Genomic DNA, 16,454 nt, shown 5'->3' on the forward strand with positions numbered 1-16,454 from the left:
CGTGCTCACTTGACCCCTTCGAGGATGGTATACTACTTGACACTTCTCCCATGTGCATGCATAGGTATTGTCGGAACACTACGGACGGTGAGGAGGAGTGCGAGTGCAAGTGTACAACTACACCATCCGCGAGGGAAGCGTGGAAACGAAGAGGCAAGAAGAAGAGCTGCCGAAGAAGCTCCAGCGAGCGGACGTCTGGACGACACCAGACAACCGACCCCTCCCAGCGAGCGGACGTCCGGCCCCCACCGGACGACCGGTACATCTACACCCGAGCCAATTCAGCGGAAGACCGACGACACCGGACGACCGCCAGCCACCGGATGTCCGGTGCCACCTCAACCGAGCCAAAGTGAGCAGAAGTCCGGCAACTACCGGATGTCCGGAAGCCCACGAGCCACCGGACGACCGGTCCCTAGCGGACGTTCGGTACCTGTCTGCGTACAGAGATCGGGCATGAAGCCCATGGATCCCTCTCCCACTTACCCCTTGGTGGACCTAGACTATATATACTCCTCCACCTCCTCCTAGTTAGGGTTAGCGTTGGTTTAGCTCATTTGAGAGATAGAGCTACGCTCATCCATATCAGATCTCCTCCGTGCGAGAGACTGCGGCCTCTTCGGAGAAGATCCCTTTGGATTCAAGCCCCCTTTCTAAGGGAAGACCCCCCCGTGGATTCAAGACCTCCTCACGGAGAAGACCGGCTACCTATGTATCATCCCTAGTTGATTGTGGATCGTGTATCTTCTCTTATGTATTCGAGGATCTAGCGCATGTGTGATCATTTCTTGTTGGTTGAGTGATTCTCTCGTGTTTCCCCTCATGATTTCCCTCGTTTTCCCCTCGTGTTCCTCGTGTTCTTCGCGGGATCCGCTCCTTTCGTGAAAGATCGGGCGATTAGGGTTCTACCCTACATCAACGAGACATAGTGACAATGCCAACAATTTGCACAAAACAGGTCCAGGGCCCACAAAACAAAACAAAACATGATAGGAGTAGGTTTTGACTATTCTCTATTCACCTGACATGGTCAAGCACACTTTCATAGTACATTGACATGATGTGTGAGTGGTGCATGCACGGAAGATAATCTGCTCTCCAACGGCCTGTCTCGACGAACGAAAAGACAACGCCCCGCTAGCGAGCACGAGACAGAAAACTGAGTTTGCACGAATCTTACATAGTTGAGATCCAATGGCTCAGAGATTAGATGTGACATAGTTACTTTTTCATGGAAATACGTGTCGCATTCATATAATAAAGAACAAAGTACAAGTCACGTAAAGACCGACATGACAAAACTGAAAAGATAGCAAAATATCTCTGAGCTTGATACCAACACCCATCACCTGCCTCCGGTACCACCATAGCAGCCATCGAAGAAAAGAATGATGAATCACCTCCTCACCCGAGCTCAACGCGGCTTCATCGCTGATATGCAGCTTTGCAGACCTTCAAGGTGGCTCATCAAAAATGAAGCCTTTGCCATTGAGCGAACCAGAACGGGTGATGTAGGGTGGAAATCTATATGGCCGATCTTTCACGAAAGGAGCGGATCCCGTGAAGAACATGAAAAACACTAGGGAAAATCATAAAGGGGAACACAAGAGAAACACTGAAACCAACAAGTATGATCACACATGTGCTAGATCCATGAACACAAAGGGAGATACATGATCCACGATCAACAAAGGACGATACACGGTAACCGGTTCTTCTCCAAAGGAGGTCTTGATGGGTCCACCCAAAAGAGGGTCTTGAATCCAAGGGGATCTTCTCCGAAGAGAGGCCGCGGTCTCTCTCGTGGAGTAGATCCGTAATGGATGAGCAAAGCTCTATCTCTAATGAGCTACTACTTTGCTAACCCTAGAAAAGAGGAGGAGGAGGTCTATATATAGTCTTAGGGGTCGAAGGGGTACATGGGCTGCGGCGCAACACGCAAACAACACACAGGCGTCGGACGTCTGGGAGTTACCGGTCGTCCGGATGCTCGCGAGGGTCCGGACGTCCGGTGCTCTTCGGACTTCCGTAGATTTGGCTCGGGTGGGCTTCGGTCAGACGTCCGTTCGGGGTTGGACGTCCGGGGCGTCGGTTGTTCGGAGGCCTTCGGAAATCCGGTGATTTGGCTCAGGTGTGGGGGCGCCGTTCGTCCGGAGAGGGCCGGTCGTCCGGTGCCTGGTGGTCGTCGGACGTCTAGAGTTTGCCGGTCGTCCGGAGCCTGGGAGTTTCAAGCAGTCCTTCTTGTCCATCGAGCATGGCGTCCACACCGTCTTGTCTGTTGTGTGTATCGGATCCGCGGCTTTCCTCCAAGTACCTGATCACACATAGGGTTTCCACTTGAGGTAGTAGCCAAGTCTCATGCATAGAAAGTGGTACTTCGGAGAGGAGTGAGTTCACCTTATGTTCGATAGCCTTGGCTCGTGCTCTTGTCATTGGTCCAAGTGGTGTCGTGGGAGACGTAGGTAGTTCCATGGCGATGACCTTGGGATGCTCCGCATCATCGCCCCCCCCCTTGGGAAAGATCCAACCTCGGATCGAATTCTTCATCACCATGGTAGGGCGAGAGATCCTTGACATTGAAGACGTCGCTCACGTTTTACTTGTCGCGCGGGAGGTCGATCTTGTAAGCGTTGTTGTTGTAGCATGCAAGCACCTTGAAAGGTACATCCGCTCGTGGTAGGAGTTTGGACTTGCGTTCAGTGGGGAAGCAGTCCTTGCGAAGGTGTAGCCACACAAGATCACCAATGTTGAATACCATGGGGTGCTTGTTGATGTTGAGCTTGGTCGCAAGTCGTTGTACCTGGCGCTCGATGGTGTGCCTTGTATCTTCATGCACCTTCTTAAGATGGTTCACACGTGCACTTGCGTCCATATTGATGCGCTCTTGTAGTGGTTGAGAAAGAATGTCCAATGGGGACAATGGGTTGAATCCATAGACGACCTCAAAGGGGGACTTGCCGGTAGTTGAGTGTCTTGCACGGTTGTAGGTTAACTCGGCGATAGGTAGTGAGGGAGTCCTGGATTAGGGGGTGTTCGGGTAGCCGGACTATACCTTCAGCCAGACTCCTGGACTATGAAGATACAAGATTGAAGACTTCGTCCCGTGTCCGGATGGGACTTTCCTTGGCGTGGAAGGCAAGCTTGGCGATGCGGATATTCAAGATCTCCCATGTAACCCTAACCCTATCCGGTGTCTATATAAACCGGAGGGTTGTAGTCCGTAGGCAATCAACTCCATACACAACAATCATACCATAGGCTAGCTTCTAGGGTTTAGCCTCCTTGATCTCGTAGTAGATCTACTCTTGTACTACCCATATCATCAATATTAATCAAGAAGGAGTAGGGTATTACCTCCATCGAGAGGGCCCGAACCTGGGTAAAAACATCTTGTCCCTTGTCTCCTGTTACCATCCGGCCTTGACGCACAGTTCGGGACCCCCTACCCGAGATCCGCCGGTTTTGACACCGACATTGGTGCTTTCATTGAGAGTTCCTCTGTGCTGTCACAATCAGGAAGGATGCCTCCTCCCATCTTTAAAGACGGCGCCGTTGCTAAGGGAGCCTTGGCTGTTGGCCAAACCCTCCGGCTAGGTGGTTTCCTCATGACCGCCTGTTCGGCTGTTGCGCCGACGGTGACCTCTCGGGTCATCAAAAGCAACCTACACGTCAGCTCGGAGCTCGTCGAGCAACTAGATCCAATGGAGCTCTCTTCCGTAAACGAGCTCTTGGATTGCATCGCCGCCCTGGGGGTCGCTACGGATTATGACCAGGTTGGGCTTAAACCCGATCTAAGAGAAATTAACTCTCCCCAAGTCACCCACCACGTTGCTGTGGTAGAGGCGCAGTGCGGCGACCCTTCATCTATTTTAAGGACTAGCTACGTCCGAATTCCCGACTCCTCCAAGCCGGATACCCGCGAAGAGGAGGATGTAACTCAAGACCTAAGCTTAGGATCAGGCAACGGGCTAGATTCGTTGGACAACATCCAAGAATCCGAACTTCAGAGTTCGGAAACTCTTCAGCCTCCGAATCTTGGATTGGGCGAGGTTTCAGATTCAACGACACCCGCCTACCCGAACATAAGCGATCTCTCCCAAATCAGGCAGAGGCCCGAGGAAACAGTACATCATTACTGGGCCAGATTCCTCCTGGTTATGAACAGGATAAAGGATTGCCGCGAGGGAGACGCAATCTCAATTTTCTGCAGTAATTGCATGGACGAGGGAATCCTTAACGCCGTAAGTCGTCGTGATATTACACGCTTCGCTGACTTGGCGTCCATAGTACAAAAATACTGTGCGATGGAAAGCGCCTGGAAAACCAAAATAAAGTTTTGGGATAATCCGGCCTTGAATAGTAATCCCGTCCGAACTAAGAGGGTGCACCCGGGATAAACACCAAAAAACCAAAACCCTCTACAGGGCATGGAACCGTACTGGAAAGGTGGCTTGATGGACCCTATAGAATTCACAATACAGAGGATGCCACACCAACTCACAGCCTTAGAGCATGTTGGATACTCCGGCAGGTGGCCAAAATTGGCGAGGACCTCTTAATTCTGGAGGCCGCAGAAAGCCAGCCCGAGGACACCAGTACCGTTCTCACACTCTTCGAGACTTTCGCATCAAACAATATGCGAAAAAGAACACTCCGCAGCCTCGCCGAAGTCTATCAAGTTGCAACAATAAATCCATGGAGCGACACTGCTATTACCTTCAACGCAAGTGATGAACCTAGATTCCGAACAGCCCGAGCACCAGCCACATTGGTCCTCAGTCCCATAGTGGATGGCTTTCGCCTCACCAAGGTGCTCATGGATGGAGGCAGCGGACTGAACCTCATTTATGAGGAAACCCTTCAAAAAATGGAAATAGACTGGAACCGCATCGAGCGAAGCAGCACAACCTTTAGAGGAATAATCCCCAGTCGGGAAGAATCACAGGAAAAATCACACTAGATGTGGTGTTCGGCACGCCGGATAATTACAGGTCCGAAGAAGTCACGTTTCAGGTGGCCCCGTTTAAGAGCGGATATGACGCTTTACTAGGGCAAGAAGCATTCACAATCTTCCAAGCAATACCCCATTACGGGTACATGAAGCTTAAGATGCCCGGGCCGAATGGAATTATCACTCTAGCTAGTGATCCGGACATAGCACTCCGCGCCGAAAACAAGACGGCCGCATTAGCCCTTGAGGCGCTATCCGAAGCCTTAGTGGCCGAGGAACTGACTGCGCTGCGCTCCACGGTTAACAGGGATGATGTGATACTCGATAAGAGATCCAAATCCACATCCTTCAAGCCAGCCGACGAAATAGTCAAATTCCAGGTCCATCCAACGGACCCCAATAAAACAGCTTCAATCGGGGCACGACTGAACCCTGATGCAGACGCCGCCCTACGAGAGTTCCTACGAGAGAACTGGGACATCTTCGCCTGGCACCCTTCAGACATGCCAGGGATCCCACGTAGGCTGGCCGAACACAGCTTAAATATCCTAAAAGGATTTAAACCTGTCAAACAAGCCCTTCGGCGTTTTTCCGAACCCAAGAGACAGGCTATGGGAGAGGAGCTAGCCAAGCTATTGGAGGCCGGATTCATCAGAGACATAAAACATCCGGACTGGCTAGCAAACCTAGTGATGGTGCCAAAGAAGGACAAATCCTGGCGCCTGTGTGTCGACTTTAAAGACCTTAACAAGGCTTGCCCAAAGGATCCCTTCCCCCTCCCCCGCATCGACCAAATTATCGATGCCACCGCAGGACACGATTTGTTGTGTTTCCTCGATGCATACTCCGGTTACCATCAAATCAAGATGGCAGAATCAGACCAAGATGCAACAACATTCATCACACCATACGGCCCATTCTGCTTCAACACAATGCCCTTCGGGCTAAAAAACGCCGGCGCAACATATTAGCGCATGATCCAGACATGTCTGGCAAATCAGATCAGCAAAACAGTGGAGGCGTATGTGGACGATGTGGTCGTCAAATCAAGACATGTCGAATCTCTAGTAGAAAACTTGAGGCTTACATTCGATAACCTCCGAAAATATGACATCAAGCTCAACCCGGAAAAATGCATCTTCGGCGTTCCATCCGGAAAGCTCTTGGGCTTCATTGTATCCGGTAGAGGAATTGAAGCAAATCCAGCCAAGATCCGAGCTTTGTCACAATTGGATATCCCAAAGGACCTCAAACAAATACAAAAATTAACCGGATGCATGGCGGCTTTAAGCCGCTTCATCTCCCGCTTGGGAGAAAAGGCACTACCCCTCTATCGCCTCCTTCGGCGCACCGAACACTTCGAGTGGACGGAGGCCGCCACGGCCGGACTTGATGAAATAAAATCCATATTGGCAACAAACCCAGTCCTGGCCGCGCCGAACACTGACGAACCAATGTTATTGTACATTGCAGCAACACATCAAGTTGTCAGCGCAGTACTCGTTGTCGAGCGGGAAACGGATGGACACAAATTCCCCCTTCAAAGGCCGATCTACTACGTATCCACCGTCCTCACTCCATGCAAATCACGGTACCCGCATTATCAAAAGATTGCATACGCGGTATTCATGGAATCCCGGAAGCTACGACACTACTTTCAAGAGTGTTCCATAACAGTAGCCTCGGAAGTACCACTCAATGATATTATCAACAACCGCGATGCAACGGGCCAGATTGCAAAATGGGCCATCGAGCTTCTCCCATTCGATATAACCTATAAGCCACGGCGAGCTATTAAATCGCAAGTTTTGGCCGACTTCGTCGCAGAATGGATGGAGGCCGAGCTCCCTAAAGAGTACGACACATATTCAAACTGGATTATGCATTTCGACGGCTCCAAAATGTTGGCTGGACTGGGGGCTGGCATCGTCCTGACGTCCCCCACAGGAGACACAGTCCAATATGTGCTCCAGATCATGTACATGGATTCCAACAATGCAGCCGAATATGAGGCCCTCCTACATGGCCTCCGGATAGCAGTATCCATGGGTATCCAGCGCCTAGAGGTACGCGGGGATTCAAACCTCGCGATATCCCAAATAAATGGAGACTTCGACGCCAAGGACCCAAATATGGCAGCTTACCGCAACGCCATCCTAAAAATGTTAGCTCGGTTCGAAGGGCTGGAGTTTCACCATATAGCCCGAGAAAACAATCAAGCAGCGGACGTCCTGGCACGCATCGGAGCAAGACGCGATGCAGTCCCCCCAACATCTTTTTGGAAAGATTGTTCAAGCCATCCGTAGCATGGGAGGGGGAACCCGCAAATAACAGCCCGGACCCAGCCGCACCACTCAACGCCGAACAATCTGACACAATTGGAGGCTCTGCCAATGAAATTACACCTTCAGCCCACGTAATAATGGCGGTCATCGCCCCGTGGAAAGAACCATTCCTAGCCTACCTTACTAGGCACGAACTCTCAGAAGACCAAAATGAGGCCCGCTGCATAGTGCGGCGATCTAAAGCCTATAGAGTCCATGAGGGAGAGCTTTATAAGAAAAGCACTACCGGAGTCCTTCAAAGGTGCATCTCCGAAGAGGAAGGGCGGAACCTTCTGGCTGAAATTCATGCCGGACTTGGTGGTCACCACGCCGCTGCTCGGTCCCTTGTTAGCAAGGCTTTCCGTACAGGCTTTTATTGGCCGACGGCCCGGGCAGACGCTCAGGACCTAGTCCAACGATGCGCTGGTTGCCAACTTTTTGCCAACCAAAGCCATATGCCACCCACCGCACTCCAAACTATACCCATCACCTGGCCTTTTGCGGTCTAGGGGCTTGACATGGTCGGACCCCTTAAAGGTGGGACCGATAGGAAAAAATACTTACTGGTCATGGTGGATAAATTCACCAAATGGATAGAAGCCAAGCCTGTTAAAACGGCCGAATCCGGACCTGTGATAGACTTCATATCCGGGGTTGTACACCGTTATGGCGTCCCCCACAGCATCATAACCGATAACGGTACAAACTTTACCGCCGACGAGGTAAAACTCTAGTGCAAAAACATGGGCATCAAGCTCGGTTATGCTTCCGTCTATCACCCACAAACCAACGGCCAGGTCGAACATGCAAATGGTCTTATCATGAGCGGCATTAAACCCAGACTGGTGCGGTCCCTCAAGGAATCTAACACGCACTGGGTAGAGGAGCTCGACTCCGTGCTATGGGGGCTGCGGACCATGCCAAATCGCACCACCGGACACACACCATTTTTATGGTCTACGGCGCAGAGGCAGTTCTGCCCTGCGACATAATTCATGACTCACCTAGAGTGCGCATGTACGAAGAAAGAGAAACCGAGCTCGATCGGCAGGACAACTTGGACGCCCTGGAGGAGGAGCGTGACGTGGCAAAAGCCCATTCCGCATTTTATCAACAGCAGGCCCGAAGATATCAAAGCAGAGAAGTACGGGCCAAAAATTACAATGTTGGCGAACTAGTTCTACGCCTGCCGGATAAGAAAAAGGACAAACTCAAGCCCAAGTGGGAAGGTCCATTCATAATCGACCAAGTCCTGACTGGCGGGGCGTACCGCCTGCGAGATGCGTCGCATAACCGACTCGAGCCGAACCCGTGGAACGCCACCCGTCTCCGAAGATTCTATGCCTAGCGCGGACTCTGTGTTTGTCTCCTTCCTCTGTCCATTTTTTGCATTTTTCTGTCTTACATTTCTCTCCTTCCCCTCTTTTCTTTTATAGCCCTTAAAGGCTCATCTAGTGATGCGCCACTCGCGCTCATTAAACCTGGGGGCTTCTTTAACAGAAGCTTATTTATACGGGCTTCACGCCCAACACATGCGTCAAACTTCCGCATGTACCCTTTTTTTCACCATTATATGCATCGATATGACTTAAGTTTTGGCCAAGCTGGGTTGCCTGGCTCCTGTGCTTACCCCTACGTTCCCGATTGTTCGGCTAGGCGGTAAAGGGAGCACCTCTGCGATTGTTACTGCTGGGTCAGCCGGATGTGTACCTCAGACTGGCTGAAGCCGAAAGCTAGCGTTCTTAAGGGAATATTCGGTCGGTGAGATAAAAGATGATCTTTTTACTCATTCTATGCGCCCCCAGATGCTTTTTTCTGCGTCTTTTTACGCAGTCCGGACATGCACTTTAGGGCATGCCTCCCAGCGAAAGGAACCCCTAACGGAACTATTCTCTCTGGAAGATGTTTCTTACTAACCATGTAATATAACATAACTAGTTGGGCACTTGTCTGATAAAGCACTAATGACCCCTACGCCTGGTCTCCACGCATACCACGGTTCTTATATAACGGCTATGGTATTCGGACACACTCCGGACCGTCAGGTCCCGAGGTTGAAGCGAAAAGGTCGGCAACGACAAACGATCTACAATCCGGCTAGAAGGCATAACACATGTCAATTCAAAATTACATAGTAATTCTGACTGATTGTATTCCTCTTCTATACCATCTAACAGGCTGTCTAATTTACAGTCCTGCTGGGAATACTTCGCGGCCAACTCTACTTGGCCGTATACTAAGCTCACATGGATCTCCTTCCCGTTAGGCCCCACTGGTCCGACCTCGGCCATGTGGTTTGGGCCAGACTTCGTAAAACGGGTCTTCACCATGGCCCAGGCTTCCCTAGCGCCTTGTCGGCAGGCCGATATCTTCCACAACTGGAAGCGCCGCCGAGCTCCCTACAGCTTCTCCGCAAGCTCTCCAAGGCCCTCGGGCATGGAGTGGGCAGGCCATAAGGCTTGGGCAACACCTCGCATCGCGTGCCGAATTCGCTCGTGCAGTTGCATGAGTTCGGGAAGAAGGTCACCCGTAGAACCGGGCATCTCCTCTGCAGGACGACCTGTGAGCATACCTACAGACATTACTCTGTTAGTCGACTTCCTTGCCGAACTCTTTTTTCAAAGTTCATTCAAGAACTTACTAAATATGCCGCGTCGAAGACGCTGATTCTCCTTCGTGGAGTCCGACAGCTGGCCACGAACATATTTAAGTTCGACGTCCAGTCTGGTGTTGGCATCCTGAAGATCATTCTTCTCTCGCCTCACCTTTGTCAACGTACTCTCACCGGCCTTTAGCCGGCGTAAGAGTTGTTGCTTTTCCGGATCGAGTCCGGCGCCATCTGCAACATGATTTGTCAGATTTGCACCCACACCGCACAATACTAATCTTTCAAAGTGTATCTTACCTGAGGGGGTCTCTTTGGACTCCCCTGCTGCGGCTAGTGCGGCCTCTAGTTGGGCCTTGCACTTTTCCAGCTCCTGTGACAGTACATTATTCTTCTCTATAAGAACCTAAATATTAAATGATCCTTAAATCAGTTGCTCTAACTGTTTCAAGTCTCGGGGGCTACGGGTATATATATATTTGACCAAAATTTTCTTACCCGTATGTCTTTTACATACTGCTCCGTGGCTCTAGCTAAACCATTTTGAGCGGCACGGAGGTACGCATCTCCCGAATTAAAGGCATCTAAAGCCTCTTGGGAGAAACAAGCGTCGCGTAGAACTGTCCGGCGACGCCTGTGGTTCATGGCACTCTCCACTTCAGAATTTGTGGCAGACAGCCAGTCCGCATCCTCTGTCGGAGGAGCATCCGGTGCGTGCCTTGTGCTCGCCTCCGCTTCCTGGCCAGACGTTGGAGCCTAGCTGGTGGAGGCGCGATTGGCAACCTCTCCGGATATAGTCCGGCGAGGTCTCTTCGTTCTGAAGATAGCACGAACGTTAATACGCCCGGACAGAATAACACCAGGGAAGCAGAGGGTGCGCTATACCTTTGCGCCGGCATCTCAGTCCAGACTACATTCCTTTTTGCCCCACGGGGCCCTGCGGCCCCTCGTTGGCTAGCCGCCGCAGGTTCGGCCTCCTGCCTCGGAAATCTCCCCTGCAAAACACGGTTGTCATCAGAAACACCGGAATACGTGAGAGTGGAATCTCTCTCAAGGGAATGAGACTCCGGTTTCTGTCACCTGGGAGGCCGGGATTAACCCTGGGTAATCAGCCGTGATGGCTACCAAGGTATTGTCCTGGCTTAGCTGATGGAACACCCCGTCGATAAGCTCCACCGATATGTCCGGATCCTCTTCGGAGTTCGGATCGAGGGACCGTTCTGGGTCCTCGGGTTGTGGAGGGCGGCTGTTTATATCCTTTACCACCTGTTGCAGTTCCTGCATTGAAGTCGTTAGACTACATATCTAACCGTGGGAGTACAAAACAAACGGGCAAGCACAGTTGTTCACTTACCCAACTTGGAGGATCGTACATAGTAAATCCGGCCTGCGGGTTGACGCGGAGGAATTCCTCCTTTTCTCCCTTGTACAAAGAGGATAAGATCTTTACTATGGCGGCAGCTGAAGCCGGCCCCTTACGACCGTAAGGGTGGCGTCATCCTCCCCGTTGAAATCCCACATGGGGTGGCCTCTATATTGAAGTGGCTGCACCCCCCGCATAATGCATGCGGCCATGACTCCAATCATGGTTAGTCCGGAATGAGCCAACAGTCTTATCTGGCCCATCAGGTAAAGGACGTCTCTGTCGCTTTCTCTCTGAGAGCTCCGCGGACGCCAGCTCAAGCGTTTCTTCAATGGAGCACTGTTGAACTCAGGGAGACCGACCCGGATAGGGTCCGGTAGCGGGACGTCATCTATATAAAACCATTCCGAAGGCTAGTCCTTGGACGCCTTCTTCGGGGTTCCGGATAGGTATCCGGTCCCGGCGATGCGCCATACTTCGGCTCCGCCCACTTGGTATATAGACCCCTCTTTAGAACGGGGCACCAGGCAGAATAACCTCTTCCACAGCGCGAAATGAGCCTCAATGCCTAAAAATAGCTCGCAAAGGGCGACGAAACCCGCAATATGCAATACGAAGGCGGGCGTGAGGTTGTGCAGCTGGAGGCCGTAGAACTCCAGAAGCCCACGGAGAAATGGGTGAATTGGAAATCCCAGTCCCCTTATTAGATAGGGGACGAGGCACACCCGCTCTCCTTTAGAAGGATTGGGGGTGCTCTCCGCTTGTTTTCCGCCATTATAGGTGGCGAGACTGGCTCGGACCGGGGCCATGTATGCCTGAGGGAGAAATCCCTTAGCCTGAAGTGACGCTAACTCGCTATGCGGGATGGTGCAACTCTCCCAGTCCCCGGGTTTGGGACCGGAGGGGCGAGGGGAGGAGCTGCGAGGCTGGTCATGTTGGAATGGACCTTTGCTGCAAGCGCTCTGATGATAACTCGCGGAACGGAGAAGATGTGGTTTGGACCTAAATCCCCATCCCGTTAAATAGGCGGCTCGTTTATACGGCTAGGGGTGTGGATGTAAAAACACCCCGGCTTTTCGCATTCGTTTGAACACGTGGAAGACGGCCATTATTGGGCGTGGAAGCCGAGGAGCACTACATTACAAAAATCGGACATTATTCCTACAGGTACACAAGATTTGGAGAGGAACCCGCCTTGCAATGCCGAACAATCTGCACGCCGGACTCATCATCATTGAAGCCTGGTTCGGGGACTACTAAGGGAGTCCTGGATTAGGGGGTGTTCGGGTAGCCGGACTATACCTTCAGCCGGACTCCTGGACTATGAAGATACAAGATTGAAGGCTTCGTCCCGTGTCCGGATGGGACTTTCCTTGGCGTGGAAGGCAAGCTTGGCGATGCGGATATTCAAGATCTCCTACCATTGTAACTGACTCTATGTAACCCTAACCCTATCCGGTGTCTATATAAACTGGAGGGTTGTAGTCCGTAGGCAATCAACTCCATACACAACAATCATACCATAGGCTAGCTTCTAGGGTTTAGCCTCCTTGATCTCGTGGTAGATCTACTCTTGTACTACCCATATCATCAATATTAATCAAGCAGGAGTAGGGTATTACCTCCATCGAGAGGGCCCGAACCTGGGTAAAAAACATCTTGTCCCTTGTCTCTTGTTACCATCCGGCCTTGACGCACAGTTCGGGACCCCCTACCCAAGATCCGCCGATTTTGACACCGACAGGTAGACACTCCTCCCACTCCTTTGTGTTCTTCTTGATTAGCATGCGAAGTAGAGCGGAGAGTGTGCGGTTGGTCACCTTCGTTTGGCCGTCGGTTTGTGGATGGTACGCCGTGGAGAAGAGTAGCTTGATTCCGAGCTTGACGCATAGGTCTTCCAAAAGTAGCTTAGGAACTTGACGTTGCGGTCCGAGACAACCGTCTTTGGCACTCCATGTAGACACAATATTTCCCTACAAAAGAGATTCGCAACATGTGAATCATCATCTATCTTGTTGCATGGCATGAAATGTGCCATCTTAGAGCATCGGTCCACAACAACAAATACCGAATCCTTTCCATTTCTAGTTCTAGGCAATCCAAGTACAAAATCCATGCTAATATCTTCCCATGGTTGATATGGAATTGGGAGAGGCATGTAAAGTCCATGGGATTGAGCTTTAGACTTAGCTTTGCGACATGTAGAGCATCGGTTGGTGAAGCAGTTGACGTCGCGGAACATCTTGGGCCAATAATAGTTCTTGAAGAGTGTAGCGAATGTCTTGTCGCGTCCGAAATGTCCCATTAGTCCTCCTCCATGAGATTCCTGCAAAAGCAACAAACGAAGAGAAGACTCGGGGATGCAAAGTTTGTTAGCTCTCATAAGATATCCATCTTTGATGTAATAACGATCCCAAGAGGTATGCGTCGAACACTTGGCATAAGGAATAGAAAAAGTAGGATCATGCTCATACAAGTCTTTTATGTGCTCAAAGCCAATGACATCCAATTCAAGTTGAGTGACAAGCATGCATATGCGGAAAGAGCGTCCGCCACAATATTTTCCTTGCCTTTGATGTACTTGATGATATAAGGAAATGACTCAATGAATTCATTCCACTTAGCATGACGCTTGTTCAACTTAGTTTGACCCTTAAGGTATTTAAGCATTTCATGATTGGTATGAATGACAAATTCATGAGGACGAAGATAATGTTCCCATTCACGCAAAACTCGCTCTAAAGCATAAAGCTCTTTTGTCATAGGTGGGGTAATTGAGTTGCGCTCCAGAAAGTCTTTCACTAAAGTAAGCTATGGGGCGCTTCTCTTGCGTTAACACACCTCCTATGCCATTACCACTAGCATCGCAATGAATCTCAAAGGGTTTGTCAAAGTTGGGTAATGCAAGCACGGGAGCATGAGTAAGCAAATTCTTAAGCTCATTGAAAGCAGTACCTTGCGATGGTCCCCAAACAAAGGGTGCATTCTTCTTGCTCAAAGCATGCAAAGGTGAAGCAATGGTGCTAAAGTCCTTCACAAACCTACGGTAAAAACCGGCTAAACCAAGGAAGCTACACACTTGTTGCAAGTTGGTTGGTTGGGGCCAAGTTTTAATAGCATTGATCTCAGAGTCATCAACATGAACACCCTTAGAGGATACAACAAAACCCAAGAAAACGAGCTTATCAATGTCAAAAAGGCATTTTTCCATGTTAGCATAGAGACACTCTTTTCGAAGAGTTTGCAAAACGGTTTGAATATGGGTGACATGATCTTTGATGGATTTGCTAAAAACAAGGATATCGTCGAAGTAGACCACAACAAACTCACCAATGTAAGGGTGAAACACATGATGCATAAGACGCATGAAAGTACCCTGTGCTTCCGATAAACCCATAGGCATGACTAACCACTCATACAAACCAAACTTTGTTTTGAAAGCGGTTTTCCATTCATCACCCTCTTGTATGCGGATTTGATAGTAACCACTTTTAAGATCAATTTTGGAAAAAAATAGTGGCACCACTAAGTTCATCTAGCATATCATCAAGGCGTGGAATGGGATACCTATAGCGAACGGTGATAGCATTGATAGGTCTACAATCGGAACACATGCGAAAGCTACCGTCTCTTTTTGGCACAAGAATGACCGAAATGGCACAAGGACTCAAACTTTCGCGCACATGTCCATGGTCTATGAGATGTTTTACTTGCCTTTGTATTTCTTTGGTTTCTTCTAGGTTGACGTGGTAGGGAGCTTTGTTTGGAAGTGGTGCTCCGGGGATGAGGTCGATGGGTGCTCGATGCCTCGTAGTGGAGGTAGTCCCGGAGGTAGCTCGTCGGGGAAAACATCTTGGAATTCATGCAAAAGAGAAGACAACACTAAAGGTAGAGTGTGAGAGGTGTTAGCTTTTGGTGTCTCGTCCTTGCACAAAAGGATATAGTGTATCACGCTAGATGGGTTCTCACACACTTCTTTTATCTCACGTTTGGTGGAAAATAGAACTAGGTTCTTCTTTTCACTCATCGTGGAGGCACTCAATTTGGGCTTGTGGCGCTCACTCTCTTTTTGGTGGCTCTCTCTCTCACTATTCTCTCCACGATGGGTGGCTTGCTTGTCGATGATCACTTGGCTTGGAGACATAGGGCGAAGTACATACTCCCTTCCTTGCATCTTGAAGATGTAGTGGTTCGTTCGGCCGTTGTGGATGACACCTCTATCAAATTGCCATAGTCGCCCGAGAAGAAGGTGGAAAACGGTCATTGGAATGACATCACACTCCAAAGTGTCTTCGTAAGCTCCGATTTTGAAGGAGACTTGCACTCTATGCTCGACTTGGATAGTGTCGGAGTCACTTAGCAATTGAACTTTGTAAGGATGTGGGTGCTCCGTCTTGAGCAATTGGAGCTTGGAGCAAAGTTCTTCACTTGCTAAGTTATGACAACTCCCTCCATTGATGATGACCTTGACGGACCTTCCATTGATGCCGGCCTTGGTATGGAATATGTGGAATCTTTGGTCTTCTTTTTGGTGATGTTGAAGGGTTAAGACCTTGGAGACAATGAGAGCGGGACTTGAATATTCATCAAAAAAGACTTGTTCCTCTTCATCGTTCACTTGCCGGTGCATGGCGACTTGCTCAAGTGCTTCCGTTTCTCCTTCACTAATGGAGTCGTATGTACCATCGTCGTTGAGGATCATGGTCCGCTTGTTGGTACACTCAAAGGACTTGTGGCCTCGGCCTCCGCATGTGAAGCATTTGAAGGAACTTGTCTTGATGGTCTCATCGATTGGGGTAGATGATGATGAAGCTCTCGGCTTGAAGTTGCTCATTGTAGGAGGATGACTTGAGGTTGTCGAAGCTTTCTTGTAACTCGACTTGTCGACGTTGCTTGTAGAAGGCTTGGTTGAGGTAGACGGTGTTGGAGTCGTTGAAGCTTGGGTGTTGGAGAAACCACAAGACTTGGATGAGAACTTGGCATACTTGAAGTCATCTTGCACTTGACGTTCCGCTTTGGTAGCTTGATGCACTAGCTCGATGAGGTTCGAGTATGGTTGGAAGTCGGCGATCTTCTTGATAGGGTGATTGAGTCCATTCAAGAAACTTGCCATAGTTTTCTCATCATCATCTGCTGTTGGTTCCTTGCTTGAGTAGTTGGAGTTTCTTGAAGAGGTCGTGGTTGTAGTAGGTAGGCATGAAGCGTGATCTC

This window comes from Triticum urartu, chromosome 7, assembly GCF_003073215.2.
Source record: "Triticum urartu cultivar G1812 chromosome 7, Tu2.1, whole genome shotgun sequence".
Classification (NCBI taxonomy): domain Eukaryota; kingdom Viridiplantae; phylum Streptophyta; class Magnoliopsida; order Poales; family Poaceae; genus Triticum; species Triticum urartu.